At 46.4% G+C, this 14,396-nt stretch overlaps 1 protein-coding gene across 2 annotated transcripts in view; it reads right to left on the reverse strand.

The window, feature by feature from the left end:
* The window catches only part of EGFR (epidermal growth factor receptor), a 213,035-nt gene that overhangs the window by 132,568 nt on the left and 66,071 nt on the right, over window positions 1–14,396 (reverse strand). Inside the window, exon 1 of one of the 2 annotated variants that reach the window (XM_086697064.1) lies at window positions 5,628–6,132. The exons of the other annotated variant lie outside the window; for it this stretch is intronic. The gene's annotated coding sequence lies outside the window, so the exon portion shown is untranslated. Of the gene's footprint in view, window positions 1–5,627; window positions 6,133–14,396 lie in introns of those variants that run through there. 2 annotated transcript variants of the gene reach the window in all.

Consider the following 14,396-nt stretch of genomic DNA (forward strand, 5'->3'; position numbering starts at 1 on the left):
AAGACTCATTGATGATATTCTATTACCATAGCTCTTTTCTAGATATTGCTGATCCTTTTCATTCGAAGGACCCATTTTGCAAAGTTGAGGGCATCCTCCTTTACATTTAAAGCACAATCCCATAGGGGCGCCTGGGTGGCTCAGTCGGTTAGGCGTCCGACTTCGGCTCAGGTCATGATCTCACGGTCCGTGAGTTCGAGCCCTGCGTCAGGCTCTGTGCTGACAGCTCAGAGCCTGGAGCCTGCTTTGGATTCTGTGTCCTCCTCTCTTTCTCTCTCTCTCTCTCTCTGCCCCACTCCCGCTCACGCTCTGTCTCTGTCTCAAAAATAAATATAAACATTTAAAAAAATTTAAAAAATAAAGCATGATACTGTGAAAATGATACTAATCTTTACATTAGAAATTGGGCTGAAAATATTGGCTTTATTATTTGGCAACCTGGTGATCTTGGGCAACAGGGATGGTGCTCTCCTAGCCCAGGGTGGTGCCTCTCTAGCTGTGCTGCTGAGAAGCTCAGATGAGATCATGATCAAAGGAGAGGTGTCAGGCATGGCGCCTGACATCTAGAAGAATATCCCATATCTGGAAAAATCAAAATCCACACACCCAAAAACCTCACATATGAAAGTATAGTTTGTCTTTTATAAAATGCACAGCTATAGGTTAGGTCCTTGAAAACCAGAATGCTGTTTGGGTTTTCAGAGTTAAAATGAGATTTTCTTCTACAACTAAGGGGTATTGCTGCCTGCAGATAAAATTTTACCTTTCAGTGGCCTCGCACCTTGAAGTCAAGATGGTTGTCTTTAAATTCTTTTTAATGTCTATTTGTTTTTGAGAGAGAGAGACAGACAGGGAGACAGAGTGCGAGTGGGGGAGGGGCAGAAAGAGAGAGAGGGAGACACAGAATCCCAAGTAGGTTCCAGGCTCGGAGCTGTCAGCACAGAGCCTGATGCGGGGCTCGAACTCACGGACCGTGAGATCATGACTTGAGCCGAAGTTGGACACTTAACCGACTGAGCCACTCAGGTGCCCCATGAGATGGTTGTCTTTAAAAGAAAGATGTAGAAAGAGAAGATATATACAGTATTTTAGAAGGCCAAATAGTAACAGATTACTCCTTCAACACACATGGCTTGTCATTCCTTGGTATCTCCAGCCATACATCTAAGTTAAACTTTGACTTTTAATTAGGGCTTAACGTGCGCACTTTTCAAAAGTCTAGTGAATCTTTCAAGCTGTAAACTTGGTGTTTTTGTAAATCATATGTTTTCTACTCTTTTCAAGGCTTCTATGTTATGTTTTCTCTACTATTTGGTCATTGTCTCTGAATCCTCAATTTCACGGCCATTTCATGAATCCCAATTCCATGGGAAGCTGGAAAAGTGGTATTAAAGAAAGCACTCCCTCTGGGACGGCAGACAGAGGAGAGGCCTGGGGACAAGGCTTCTTGCCTGTGTGTCCTTAGCCTGCCACCTCACACCTTTGTACTGGCAGCTTTTCTATCAGCAAACAAGGATGTGCACCTTACAGACCATCTGAAGTCTTTTCTTAAAAAACAGACATTACGATCAAACTAAAAATACACATGTCACCCTTGATGCATTATGAAGTACAGAGCATTACCTAGCAAGAAGTCAGGCTGGAAAGCTGAATTTGCATCTCATCAATGCTTTGGGCAGCTTGTGGTGACAGGAAGTAGAGAAAACAGCCCAGCAATTGGAGGGAAGCATGGGAAGCAAATCTGGCAGGTGGGGCATTCCCCAGCACTGATGCAGCGAACGCCGGTTCCCACAGTCGCCCACACACCACGGAAAGGGGCTGTCCCCTCGAGGGGCTAGAGAGCACGAGGAAAGGTGAGGCGTGGGCCCAATTTGGGGATCAGGGTTCCAGCCATCTACCAGTAAAAAGGCATTTTGAGAAACGCCAATGCACTGGTTGGTACATGACATAAAAGAGTGGTGGTTAAGTCTTGTGTGTTTGAAGATGCTCAGGGTGAAGGCTGGAGTGCTGCATGACTTGATTCCTCAGCTGAGACATGACTGGTTTTAAAATATTTCAGACACGGAAGGGTGGATGATGAAAGGAAAAATAAGCTTGACAGTCAGGGGCTCTGGGTGTGTGTTTTGACTTCTGAGTGTTAAGCGAAATAAAAAATAAGAAGTATTAAAAAGTCCATTGGTGGCACCTCCCCTTCCAGATCTCTCCTGGAAAACCACTTCGGACGTGCACCAGAGCGGCTTATTTAAACATGCTGATGGCAGTGCTCAGTCTATCAGCGAACAAATCCAAAGCAATCTAAGTATCCATCAGTAATCACACAAGTGAGGCTGTCTGTTTGTTTTGTTTATTTTGAGAGAGAGAGAGGGAGAGAGAGTGCATGTGCGAGTGGGGGAGAGGCAGGGAAGTAGAGAGAGAATCTCAAGCAGGCTCTGCACTGCCAGCACGGAGCCCGATGTGGGGCTTGAACCCACAAACCATGAGATCGCGACCTGAGCCAAAACCAAGAGTTGGATGCCTGACTGAACCACCCAGGCGCCCCCAAAGGCGGCTGTTTCATACCTACTGCAATTTGGAAAGCTCTCAAGTAAAGTGAAATTAAGTTAAAAAGAAAACAATGGCACAACAAGTAAAGTATATGAACCCATCTGTACAAAAGTAGGAAGAAAACTTATTTTTATGTGAACATGCATTTGCATGTAAAATACAGAGAAAAACTTCTGGAAGGACACCTCCCACATGCTTGATAGTGTGCGTAGGACCTGAGGGCATCTGAAAGCATGGTTCTTGCTTCTTACTAACATCCAACTTCCTGTAACCACTGAACTTTTCCCCAAGAGGATGTGTTTTTGTATCGTGTCATGAAAATACAGCCAAATCGGGCTCTGCACTGACAGTATTGAGCCTGCTTGACATTCTCTCTCTTTCTCTCTCTCTTTCTCTCTGCACCTACCCCACCTGCTCTCTCTTTCTATCTCTCAAAATAAATAAATAAATTGGGGAACCTGGGTGGATTAGTTAAGCGTCCGACTTCAGCTCAGGTCATGATCTCACTGTTTGTGGGTTCGAGCCCCGCATCAGGCTCTGTGCTGACAGCTCCGAGCCTGAAGCCTGCTTTGGATTCTGTGTCTCCCTCTCTCTCTGCCCCTCCCCTGCTCGGGTTCTGTCTCTCTCTCTCTCTCTCTCTCAAAAATGAATGTTAAAAAAAAATAATAAAAATAAATAAATAAATAAGGAGCAGGAGCCCCTGGGTGGCTCAGTCGATTAAGTATCTGACTTCAGCTCAGGTCATAATGTCACGGTTTTCGGGTTCAAGCCCCACATCGGGCTCTCTGCTGCCAGTGTGGAGCATGGAGCCCACTTTGGATCCTCTGTCTCCCTCTCTCTCTGCGCCTCCTCTGCTCTCTTTCTCTCAAAAACAAATAAACATTAAAAAAAAACTTAAAAAAAATTTAAATACAGCCAAATAAATAAAAAAAACAGAGACAGAAAAAAAAAAGGGAGGGAGTGAAAGACAAAGGGAAGACTAAAGGAATGCAGGACAGCAAGGCAAGCTGGTGAATTCCAGAGCTTGATGTTTTCATATGCAAAGGGCCAGGGGTAAGACAGGCGACATTCTAGTTCAAGTGGCAAAGGCCTTTTGTTCCAAAAAGAAAACAATGTCAGCATTAAAGAAATGGGGTTCATAATAGAGCTAGGTCCCCATTAGCAGAATGAAGGAGGCTTTCATCAGGATTGACAGGCAAGGATGACCACCCCGGGTAATCACAGGGAAAGTCAGATGACTGTGGAGGCCACATGCCCCAGGTGCACCCTGTAATTTGTATCGTAATGAACTATTACCTTAGCAAAATCATGGGCCAGGCATTTAATTTGCAAGTGCAGATGCCTGGCAGTTGACGTGAAAATTACTCTGAAATTACCCCTGTGTAATCTGAACAGCCAGAAGTGTGACCAAGGTTCCTCAGGGAGAGTTGCACATGGGAAATTGCAGGCTGTGGGGTGACATTTCCAGCAAAGGTGTTAGATGCACCTGTGTTCTGACTCATGAGGAAGTCCTAGAACATTTCCTAGGAAATGTTTTGCAGCTTCACAGATTAGATTTTGGGGTCTTCCTGGGGTCCCTGACACCCAGAGGGCCTGCCCTGAATTGATCCCATCTTCAGAGTAGAGGCACATGGGGACCCAGAGTACAGAGTCTGAAAACAGGCTTTCTTCTTGGAGGTGACCATCGTGTTCCTGACTCGGTACTTCAGGCTTCATGGGCTGTTTATGCAGATGAGAGAGGAATGAGCAGGTAGCACAGGTGCCACAGATGTGGGGAAGAATGAGCTTTTTACTCTCCTCCCTTATATCAAGGTTTGAGGAAGAAGATCACGATTTACATTTATCTCCCTCCCTGTGGGCCACCTCAATCAGCTGCCAACACACATTCCCTTCCCCCCTCTGATTACACGATTAAGAAGAGAAGCTACCACAACCAGTTCCTTTCTTCCATGGCCCGCCACACGGGAGGGAGGAGCTGAGGAGGAGGAGGAGGAGAGACCGATGCACATCGGGTGTTAGGATGTCTCCCGCTCACCTGCACAAGTTCCTGTAAGCTTGAGTCAGTCAGCCCTTTCTGCATCCTGACGAGAGCAGGGCAGGGCTGGGGCTAACCTGGGGACACCGGTGTTCACGCACTGATAAACCTCATGGGGAACCTTCTAACTCGTCACAACATCACAAAAATCGTATGAGAAAAATGCCACTCTCTGATTCCTCCTTCAAAGTTTGATCTTGTTCTGAACACTCCTAATAAAAATCATAAATCCTTGGTGTTCATAAAACACGTTTTGCCATACCTTTTAAATGCTTTCCATGCTTCCGGTGCAAACTGCCTTTTGTTAAAGCGATGGCCCTTCCTATTGTGGTCACATAGACTCAGACTCCTAGAGTGAACATCCCTGAGATCCCCACCCTGCAACAACTTCACTCAGTAGTCACCAGGCAGAGTCTAAGAATATGCATTTAAAAACATTTTTTAAATGTCTTTATTTTTCAGACAGAAAGAGACAGAGTGTGAGTGGGGGAGGGGCAGAGAGAGAGAGAGAGAGAGAGAGAGAGAGAAAGAGAGAGAGAGAGAGATACAGAATCCGAAGCAGGCTCCAGGCTGAGCTGTCAGCACAGATCCTGACGCGGGACTTGAACTCATGAACCGCGAGATCCGACTGAGAAGCTTAACCAACTGAGCCACCCAGGCACCCCAGATTATGCATTTTTTTTTTTTTTTTTTTTTAAATTTTTTTTTTCAACGTTTATTTATTTTTGCGACAGAGAGAGACAGAGCATGAACGGGGGAGGGGCAGAGAGAGAGGGAGACACAGAATCGGAAACAGGCTCCGGGCTCCGAGCCATCAGCCCAGAGCCTGACGCGGGGCTCGAACTCGCGGACGGCAAGATCGTGACCTGGCTGAAGTCGGACGCTTAACCGACTGCGCCACCCAGGCGCCCCATTTTTAATAAGTGCCATTGCTGGCGTTAACGCTAAGAAACGTTGGGATTAAAGGGATTGTGAATCATGCTCAGAACACAGACTTATACACACGTAATTGAGAAGCGTCTCGAAATGAATATAAAATAGTGCTCACGTGAACTGCTGTGCTGGGCACCACGACATGGTTTTGCCAACTTCGAGATCTCGATGGAAACGCGCAGCCTCTGAGCATTTGTGGTCAGATGTGAATAGCACCCTCGTGGCGGTGGGGGAAATATTTTCCCTTGTTTCAAGTGGGCAGTGGGAGCAGTGAAAGCCTAAGTAAACTCTGACCATTAGATAATGGGCCATTATAACTCTGGACGACTTCCTGAATGGCTCTAAAAAAATGGGTCTCTCATTTCCTGCCTGCAGGAAAGAGAAATATTAGGATAGGATTGTGTACCAAAAAAATGCAAGCGTGCAAGCCTGCAACAGGAGGTGGACAGAGCGCAGGAGAGGGGCACAGGGTGGGGGAGAGAGGGAGAGGGAGAGACCGATTCATGGCTTAGAAGGGAAAACACAAAGGGAAAATAAAAATGCTGTTCTCTCATGGGCCGTCAAAGCCCCACATCTCACACGTCCCTCCGGCTCGGCCTGCCAGCTGCTGTTTGTCCACAGCTGGGTGGTCACCCTCCATCCTTGCCGCCCCCCCCCACCCCCCGCCTGGGCAGGGGAGTCAAGGTTGCCCAGGCTGGGGGTCTCACCCCGGTACCCTGAGCAGCAGGGCGGGCAGACAAAAGGTAAGGGGAGAGCGATAAAAGCAGGACAGAAAAGAGTCACCCTGCAGCTCCTATTAAAGCAGAAAACTCTGGAATAGATGGTTTCATTCCAAGAGACTGCCAGGAAAGAAAAGACGTGGCCGACAGAAAAGCCACAGCTTCATTTTTTCCCAGACTCTAGTGATACGTCTTTTCATGCTCTCTTTTCCTCCAAGGGAGCAAAATCAACTCACTTTTTTGGATTACCACAGGCTTTTTTTTTTTTTCTTTCTTTCTTTCTTTCTTTTTTTTTTTTTTTTTATAAATCTTACAAGCTGTCATTATGGTTTTAACGCATTAAGAGTGTCCCCAGCTCAGAAGCCCCTGATTCTGTACTGACCAGCTGTGTGAACCTGAGCAAATCACCCTCTGAGATTCACTTTCCTCCACTGGACACTGGAGATATTAAGCAGGGAAATTGTGAACCAATATAGAAATTACACAATTCATGAAAATTACTTAGCACAGGGCCTGGTATATGTAAGTGTTTGACAAACAGCAGCTTTTTTTTTTTTTTTTTCTTACATTTATTTATTTTTGAGAGACAGCGAGCGCACAAGTGGGGACGGGCAGAGAGAGGACACAGAATCCAAAGCAGGCTCCAGGCTCTGAGCGGTCAGCACACAGCCTGACACGGGGCTTGAACTCACAGACCGTGAGATCATGACCTGAGCCGAAGTTGGATGCTTAGCTGAGCCACACAGGCACCCCAACAGCAGCTTTTAAAATACTATTAATAATGGTTTTAAACGAGGTCCAAGGCATAAAGGAAGTCGTTAGTGGAAGAAGGTCATGTGTTCCTGGGGCAGAGTGATGTTCAAATCATGAGTATTGTCCAACTCAGGGTCCCATGAAACATGGGGCTAAATACACATGAGCTTGAATTCTGCATCCCCGCTGTGTCTCGTGGGGCCGGGATGAACCCCCATTTCCTTATCTTCACAGTAAAAAGTGGGTTTGTGAAAATTAGGAGATACAATGTAGGCGTTCAGTCGGTTATGAGTTTAAGCCGCACACAGGGCTCTGTGCTGACAGCCTACTTGGGATTCTCTCTCTCTCCTCTCTCTCTCTCTCTCTCTCTGCCCCTCCCCCACTTGTGCTCTCTCTCAAAATAAAGAAAATTTTAAAAAATTAAAAGAAAAAGAGGTATGATGTATAAAGAACCTAGTGTTGCCAGGAGACAGAAACCTCAAATGCCAATTCTCTCCTCTGTCCTGATACTTAGCAAATCTTATTTAGCAGACTTTCACACCACTCACTTTATGGTATGGCTAAAACTAAATTTCTAAATGTTCAGGGATTCTTGTCCAGTTACATCAGATGTATTTTCAGAAAGTAGGAGAAATATTAGTTTTGAAGCACCAACCAAGTACTGGACTCTTTTGTTCCGTTGGAGAAGAGAATCATCCTCATTTTATAGAGAATCAAATGGGCCCAGTAAGATGCAGCCATGTCTGGGGTTCAAAGAGCACAGAGCCTACCTGACCCCGGAGCCCATGCGTTTTCCATGCCACCAAACAGAAACCCGTGGAAAAACAAATGCACGCTGGAGACCTCAAGAATACAGGAATGACTTGGGTTTTTGTAATATTGAGAGGATTTGTAGGAATGCAGTGCAAAGAGGGCGACTACGTGTCAACTCCCATGCCTCCGGCAAGATCCAACTCATAATGTGGCTGTTAGTATTTTTTTTTTCAACCTGGTATGAGTCCCTTACATGATTAAATACGAACTACCTGTGCGAATGTTTTTATTCAAGGCAGGCTGACTGCTGTCCACTTTCGAAGGCTGCTGGTGTCCTGATTTTCTGTTGCTACAAGGATCATCTCAGGTTCTAGAGACCCAGAGAAGGCAAGGAAGTACCTTCCTTGGATCTGAGCATGCCCTTCATTCCAATGAAAACGTGCCACTGCCACGTTTCTGCTGTTTTTCTGTTTGCTAAAGATTATGGACCGGCCGTACTCCTCTGGAATTCAGACAAGTCACTGAACTGAGGGGGCCACGAAGGAATGCAGGCGAGCACCGGGCTGGAATGAGTGCCCCAGGACACCTCCTCACTCCCATCGGAGGCCAGAACACCAGCATGCCAAATTCCTCCTCCCCATAACTGCCCTCCAGCAACCTGAAGACAACTATTATATCCTCCCTTTGTTTTCCCTCAGAAAAACATCCCGCTCCACCTCTCTCTGTTGCTGTGACTTTTTCCCAGTGCCTTCCCCACCTCTGGGCCTGATCCGGTTTGCAAACACCCCTCCCCCGTGCAGCTCTGGAACTGAGCACTTCTAACCGACAGAAGCTTGTCCAGCTTCCCATTTCCTTCTTATCCCTTACTGCAATTCAACCCAAATGAGAGATGGAGAATACTCTGGCAATCAGGCAAATGGCAGCAGGGAAGGCATTTTGCAGAAGTCATTAAAGTCCCAAAGCGGGGGCGCCTGGGTGGCGCAGTCGGTTAAGCGTCCGACTTCAGCCAGGTCACGATCTCGCGGTCCGTGAGTTCGAGCCCCGCGTCGGGCTCTGGGCTGATGGCTCAGAGCCTGGAGCCTGTTTCCGATTCTGTGTCTCCCTCTCTCTCTGCCCTTCCCCCGTTCATGCTCTGTCTCTCTCTGTCCCAAAAATAAATAAACGTTGGAAAAAAAAAATTTAAAAAAAAAAAAAAAAAAGTCCCAAAGCGAAGTGGAGCTAGCCTGGGTGGGCCTGACTCAATCAGGTGAAAGCTTTTAATAAATGTCTGCGCCCTTCCTGGCAGGAGATACTCGAAGCAAACAGTTCTTCCGTGAACAGGCCCCAGAAAGGGGCAGCCTCTAGGAGCACGGGCCTCAGTCCTTGCCGCCTCCAGGAGCTGGATTCTGCCAACAACCCGGATGAGCCTGGAGAACAGTGAGCTCCAGATGAGAACCCGGCCCGATCACAGCCTTGGGAGTCCCCAGGAACACAGGCATGGAAACAGTGCGATGATATGTGTGTGTTGTTCAAAGCCACGACATTTGTGGTAACTTGTGACAACATCACGGTCTGGGCTTTTATTTCATTATGGTAAAAACTACCCCAACTGTTTTTCATAGGTGCGTTTATTTGTTAGCCAGCTTTCCTCTACCCTGTGTCTCGGCAGCTGGCTTTGGCCTGACCTTGTCACGGATAAAGTCCCTAATTCTGTTCCGTTTATCGTGGGCTATGTTTTAGGATCCTCATCTAGCCAACCTGTGTGTTATCATCTCTCCTCATTTCTTGTATTCAGAAAACCTGGGTACTCACTGAACCTGGACAGTCATTCCTAGCATGCTGCCACTGACCCATGTACATAATAACATACAGACACAGGGGATTTCATTTCACCAAAGACTCCTCAGTATATTTAAATGTTAATGGTTGGTTGCGTTGTATTAGTGAACACACACACATATATATATATGTGTGTGTATATATATATACATATATATATATATTTTTTTTACTTTTTAGAAGTTTATTTATTTATTTTTGAGAGAGGGAGGGAGGGAGGGAGGGAGGGAGAGAATCCCAAGCAGGCTCTGTGTCATCAGCACGGAGCCCGATGCAGGGCTTGAATCCACCAACCGCGAGATCACGACCTGAGCCGAAAGCAAGAGTAGGATGTTTAACCGACTGAGCCACATAGGTGTCCCTAGTGCACATATTTCTAAAACACAATTTTGGCTAATGAGTAGCAATTTATTTTCAGGGAAAAGAGAATTCTCTTTCCTCAGTTTCCAATAATCATCGGTAGACCCACCATAGGTCTCCACTTGGCCTAGAAGCAAGCTCTGGATACGTATGATGCCTCACGGGATCACTTCTGTTACGATGCAGATAGGTTTTCCTGCCCCTGTATGAACTAATGGTTGTCATTCTCATAATGCGCTCATCAAAGGCAGTATTCTACAGAGAGCTCTAGACCTTTGGCACAGGCATCTGCTACAGTCCTTCCGGGACTATGGCGTGGGCTCAGTGTAGTGAGTCATGAAGAACATCCAAAGGAAGTCCTTCACTTTAGAGGGCCCACACTTCATCTGTCTGTGGCCCTGTTGATACTGCAGTGGTTGAGACCACCAAAATCAAAGTCCCCAAGGAGGAGTGTGTAAATGACTGTTGGGAGTTGAATTGTTCAGTAAGACATGTTCGAGTCCTAATCTCTGTCTGGTACCTGTGAATGTGACCTTATTTGGAGACTGGTACTTTGAAGATGTAAGTAAGTTAAAGTGAGGTCACACTAGATTAGGGTGGGCCCCTAATCCAACGACTCGTGTCCTTTCGGGAAGAGGGAAGTTTCAACACGTATACAGAGAGGAGAATGACGTGTGATGATGGAGGCGAAGATGGGAGTGGCTCGTCCACAAGGCAAGGAACACCAAGGATTTCTGGCAACACCAGAAGCTAAGACGACGCAAGGGAGGATTCTCGCCTACAGGCTCTGTAGGAGCCAGCCTCTGCCAACCCCTTGGTTTTGGACTTCTGGTCTCCAAACCTGGGAGAGAATAAATTCCTATTGTTTTAAGCCACCCAGTTGGTTGTAATCTGCTATGGTTGGTTGTATTTGCTATTAGTTATTAGGGAACTAATACACTATGATTGCCCGGAACCAGCCATTCCCACCATACCTCCAAGTGAGGGTCTCAGACAGAGGTGACTTCCAGAAATGCGTGAAGGAGTGGCCTACTGCCTATGTAGACAGAGGGACTGACAGTCTATAAGGGGCCTGAAAATGCAGACCTTGGACAGTAATCCTTCATGAAACAAATCCTTGTTTGAGGTTCTGGAAAATAACCATATGAAGATGCTTTGCTCCCCTCGGTGGTTTTGTGTCTGAGGAATCTGCCACCAGCTGAGTTTAAATACGCTGTTTCTTTGCGAGTCATAGGTAGGAGACAAAGGAAATGAAAGGAAAACAAAGATGCTTAGGAAGAAAGTGTAGGGTAGGGGGGCAAAAGGGAAAAGAAGAGAAGGTGAATAAGGTGAGGTTGATGCATCTCCTGTAGATGCATGAGGTTCAAGGCTACCCCTCTACTCAACCAGGTCCTGTGAACACAGTAATTATGTCATGCAACTTTACATACAGCTATATGTATATGTCATGATTTCAAAATGCATTTTGTACTTTGGTTTGGTTAAAAATGCTCAAAAGCCACTGAACATTTCTATTTGGCAGCCTTTCTGGTGCCAACTTTTCGTGAGTCTACACGTGGCTTCAAAACTCCTTACAGAATAAGCAAGAAAACACTTAACAGCATGTTCTGGAGAGAGGAAAACAGCTTGCAAATTAAAAACAAACAAACGTCACCCACTCTGCTGCCAGCAGGCACCCAGGAGCTGTGCAGAAATGGTCACTCCTGTTCCAGGGTAATCTGGCAATCGCCAATATCTAGGGTACATGTCCCAGGCCGACACTACATCAGAAGATAATGTTCCTTTTGCTCCCGAAAGCCCACAATTGATAACTGCCCTGTTAATCATTTCCACTCCCTATCTGCAAGGAGCCTTGCCAAGCAAGGCACATTTCAAAATGCTTTCTGTTTAAACGGCTATTGCTTTTTCCATGAGGAAAATTCTACCTGTAAAGAAAAAAAAAGTCCTACCTGGAAAACTCTTTGATATAAACGTGGCAATCAGGAGTACCTTCCAAGCATTCAAAATACAGGACTGAGCTTTCATTCTTTGATGTACACCTTTTGCGGGGCATTTTCCTAATGTGCACTGACATGGGTTGGTATGTAGGGGGTGGGGGAGCTTACCATCACCAGCACCCCCACCTCCTGATAAATGATTAATGTCACTGGGTCACCTTAGATTGTAGCTCAACATAGAGGAATCTTCCCCATTTGTTCCTACCACACCCAGTTTGCAGTGACTGATATTTGTTAAAAACACAACAAATATAAACAAGAGCTTCTGATGATTAGAGCTATATAATAACTCTTGAAATCAGGTAGTCTTTTCTCCAAATGATGCTAGAGCAGTTGGACATCAGAGGCAAAAGGATTACCTTCTAACTAACCCTCACACACTATACAAATATTAACTCCAAACGGATCCCAGATTAAAGTCTCAGATGCAAAGCTATGAAACTTTTGGAAGATATCATGAGAGAAAACCTTCAAGATTTGGATTTTGGTACAAGGTTCTTAGATGTGACATGAAAAGCATGAGCCATGAAAGAAAAAAAAAAAATGGAGAAATCAGACTTCACAATTAAAAACTTTTATTCAGCAAAAAACCCCATAAAGGGGTTGAAAAGCTACAGACTGAGAGTAAATATTTGAAAACCACGTGTCTGCTCAAAGACTCATATATAGAATACACAAGAAGCTCCCAAAATATACAAATGCTCACTTCTGGCAACAGCCTAAATGTTTCCAGCTCTGGAAGATGCCCGGGCCAGGGGAGAAAGGGCTAGTTTCTCACAAATGATTGGCCTCTTCCTTTTCTCTCCTCAGGTATTTCAGATGCTTCACCACTGATGGAAGGGAAGAAGAAAACAGGACCCACGTCTCAGGTGTGAAATTTAAGGGGGCACCAAAGACTATAATCAGGACAAATAATATTTATTGCAATATTAAAAAAAATTTTTTTAATGTTTATTTACTTTTGAGAGAGAGAGAGAGAGAGAGAGAGACAGAGTTTGAGCAGGGGAGGGGCAGAGAGAGGAAGACACAGAATCCAAAGCAGGCTCCAGGGTCTGAGCTGTCAGCACAGAGCCCGACACGGGGCTTGATCCCACAAACCGTGAGATCATGACCTCAGCCGAAGTCGGATGCTTAACCGGCTGAGCCACCCAGGCGCCCCCTTGCAGTATTTTTAATGACCTGAATTAATGTCATAAAATCCATGATGGACCAAGTATCGAAACGTAATGCACACAGGTTTCAATGCCCACCTCATTCGTTACCTAATTCTGGCCACAGAAGGAAAAACAATGGAAAGAACACAGCTTTCGGGGTGGGTGTTTCAGTTTATTTTCTCAGGTGATTTTCAGCACATACTGAGGACCATTCGCGCTCCTCCTGCGTCTGATGGCAGCCACTCCAGGCCCCTCTTCTGCCCTGCGGCACTGAGCCCCCACAAAGCGTCGGCTTGCTCCCCTGTCTGCCCCCTTCCGACCCAGGGATCCCTGCTCTGTCTTCTCCCCTCTCCGGGTGCTCCATTCCAAGCCCCTCTGTGGGTGTTTCTTCTCCACCCAGCCCCGGACGTTGGCCCATCTATTCCTGCCTCAGTCTCCCCGGTGGGCTAATTTACTCCCTGCTCCCTCCTGCTGGCCAGGCTTAGGAGCCACTGCGTCCAGAATGCCTGTGGCTCAGAGCAGAAAAGAGTGAAGGACTCCTGAGCGGTGAACTCGTTTTCTCTGAACGTAAGCTCCCTGCCTGGTACCTGGAGGTGGGGAAAGACGTGTGAAAGATACGCCATGCTACCGGAAGACGTGGGGGCTCCACAAAACAGTGGAGTTCTTGAAACTCTTTCTTGTCTTTCTTACCCCATTTCTGTGTGGAGAGGGCGAAGGTGATGCTCTGGGACCCAGAAACCTAGGGCTGTCCACAGGCAGCCCAAACTTCTGTCCTCAGCAGAGCCCCATGTTGTGGGCAGGGTGCTGGGATCAGAGGAAAGGACAAAGTTTGTAAACTCTTTGTATACTTAAGTATTATCTGGAATAGTACATTCAGCATACATCCTAAGAATTAAGGGAAATAAAGTAAAAAATATATGTATATTTTTTAAATGTATATGGTACCTCTAGAGACAGTGTGGTACCTAAAGGTATGGCTGTAAGGGGAAAGCTTTTTGGCACTGCTGTGGGTTTGAGGGAAGGTATGGGGGGCCTGGAGGGCAGGCCCTCCCACCGTTGGCCACAACAGCTGTTCCCCTACCTTCCCCTCCCCACACGCCCAAAGGCAACAGAAGGCTCAGGAACTGGAACGTATCACCAAGGGGGAAGGGATAAAAACTCCAAAGTCTCTAGAAAGCCGGGAGGGGCATACGCAGCCTATTCTAGACTATTTCTCCGCTCAGAGTGGGAAGCCAGGCCCACTGTGTACTTTACCCCAAGAGAGCCAGCTAAAGTGCCTCCCTTCCTCCTCCCCCTCCACGCCCACAGAGCCGCTGGCTCACTACCATGG

Source organism: Puma concolor, chromosome A2 (genome assembly GCF_028749965.1).
Source record: "Puma concolor isolate L17-30 chromosome A2, mPumCon1.1.hap2, whole genome shotgun sequence".
NCBI classification, from domain to species: Eukaryota; Metazoa; Chordata; class Mammalia; order Carnivora; family Felidae; genus Puma; species Puma concolor.